The sequence below is a fragment of the Euphorbia lathyris genome, chromosome 5 (assembly GCF_963576675.1).
Source record: "Euphorbia lathyris chromosome 5, ddEupLath1.1, whole genome shotgun sequence".
Classification (NCBI taxonomy): domain Eukaryota; kingdom Viridiplantae; phylum Streptophyta; class Magnoliopsida; order Malpighiales; family Euphorbiaceae; genus Euphorbia; species Euphorbia lathyris.
Genome location: NC_088914.1, coordinates 74,181,441 through 74,183,940, shown reverse-complemented (window position 1 = coordinate 74,183,940; position 2,500 = coordinate 74,181,441).

The following is a 2,500-nucleotide window of genomic DNA, read 5'->3' as shown; positions in this document are numbered from 1 at the left end:
TACCAGAATATGCCGCTATTGAAGCCCCGTCGAAGACACCAGTCGATCGGGCCTCGACGAGACAAACAAGTCAGTGATGCTAGACTGGTATGGAGATGGAGTGCCGAACAACCTGTAAAATTAAGAAGAAAGCATTTGGTTCGGCTAAAATCTCTTTGATACCGGCCTTGTAGAACCAAGAAACTAAGCCTTCTTAACCTTCTCCCATCTGCTGGTCTAAAGAACCAACCCAACAAACAAGGTAACTAAAAAATCGTCTCCGGTCATCTGAGAATGATTCGAGCCGTATGAAGGGAAACTTTCACGTACAGTTTTTTTTGGGGGGGGGGGGGGGGAAGGAGCCCGACAGGGTCCCCCCACTGACTTGGCCCGGGCCTAAGTGAAAGTGAAGTGGTGGGCCTACCCATCCCAACCATGTCCTCCATCATGATTTCGAATGAAACTATCCATGGAATCGTGCGCCATGTGAAACGCAGATCATCGCCGTTCTTAACCGAGACTCAGGTTAAGCTCCGTCTCGGAACCTTGTGAGGTTAGGAGTAAAGCATCCCGAGGTTGGCGCATCTCGTTGGGCATGGAGAAGCATTAGGAACCCCAATTTCTTTCTTCGGAGCCGTTTCTTTTCTCGTCCCCCCGCCCCGGCATAGCGCTTCGCTTCCGGTTTTTCGGAAGAATCCACTTTCTTCTCCCTTCTTCATTGATCTGGGGGAAAAGGAACCGTGGACCAATTGGGAAGCTAGACATCAAGTAAGTGGCTTGATGAGGATAGCTGATTCTAGCACAACTGATTCTATTCTCACATTTGAAGTCGAAGCAGAGGGAATAGAGGATTACGAACACAGTCCTTTTACAAGTCCCAAGAAAGAAGATAGCCCACGACGCGCATCCATTGAAGTCCTGTATAGGCCGGCTCTTCCCAGCTTCCTAGCTTAGTTGGTAGCTGACCTAACCTACGCTCTTATCGTGTGCACTCATGATTCATATTCTTACTCTATCTTCGACTTAGTTCCACTAACGTTGGTTGTAGCTAAAGCCCAGTGGACAATAGAAATATGTATAGCAAAGAACAAGTCAACTTATGTGCTTATGTTGCCCTGGAGCTAGCTAAGTAGGTGTAATAGAAGCTCTAACTTTACATACTTTCAGAGACGATCGGCAGTGATTGATTAAGGGTCAAGCCCCGGGTGAGCGTACTAGGGCTAGGGTACTTCCACTTCCGATTGGGAACATAATCCAAGAGACTAGCGGACGTACCATGAGACGTTAGTTTGCTTTGGTTTGGCTTGTTTCCAAAGGGGATGGGGGGAGGTGAGCCGGTTACGCTTTAAGTGAGTAGCTAGGAGCTCTCGAGCTTAGAGAAGTTCCCTAGGCCAGACAGAGGTTTAGGGGGAGTCCGGATAGAGGACTCTTTTTACCGGTGGGCCCGCAGATGTAGGAAGGCGGCCTGCCTGCTAACCGAACTGCGTAATTAAAGCGACTCCTTTTTGGTGTAAGATAGGTGTTGGTCCGATTCACCAATGTCAGTTCGAACCTGACGGGTCGTTCGTTCGTGTGGGTAGGGGCAACCACCACACTACACGTATAGACGCGAACCCCCCTCGTTACCGTACGTGCGACTCTCACCGCATACGGCTCGCACAAAGACTCCTAAATCCATCCCGAGCTTTTTCTTCCACACTCACACGATCTTTGCCGAGAGATAGGAGCATTCGGTGGAACCGGTGAACTACACTTGTTTCTGGATAGATGTGTGGGACAGAGGGCTCGTTGTACCTTCTGCCCACCCTTCCTCCTCTACTTTGAGAACCGTGTGAACGGAGAGTGGGCAGAAGGGAAGGAGGTCCTCATACAGAGTCGCACACTTACTTGAGCAGTGTGGGAGACTGGGGAATGGGTCGAGTAAACTCCCCTGGGGCTGGGCTGGGGCCGGAAAAAAGAAAATAACAGACGAAGCTTTACTTAGATAGGGCTTTGATTTGATTGGCATTGATTCAGTATAATTTTATAACTAATCAAGTTCTGTGACATCTACCGATCCTGTGATTCCGAATCAACAGATTCATTGAGCAACTCGTGAGTAAAGTAGTAGATTAGCCCTCGTACTCCTACTTAGTTCAGTATACGTCCTACCGTCAGGAATAGAGTAAAGGGACGACCTTCCTCCGGGAAGGTCTCTCTGATCCTTTACGGTCAGCTATGGTGTAGATCGCGGATTGAATCCGACTTTTGTAAAGGGGGCCACCCCCCTTTACAAAAGGATCATAAAAAACCCTCATAAGGGTTGGGGCATAGACAGACAGCCTTCCCTACAGATCACAGGATCTTAGTAAACTAATGATCTCCCGCATAATTTTTTGGCGTTCGCCAAAATGAACATCGATCTCCCCTTGATGGGACAGTCCTTCCCCTTGATGGGTTGCCAGCGCGGGGTGGTGAGAGGAAGGCCCAGCGTGCTCCACTATAACCCCTGTTGGTTGACTACTAATATCCAACATCTCCT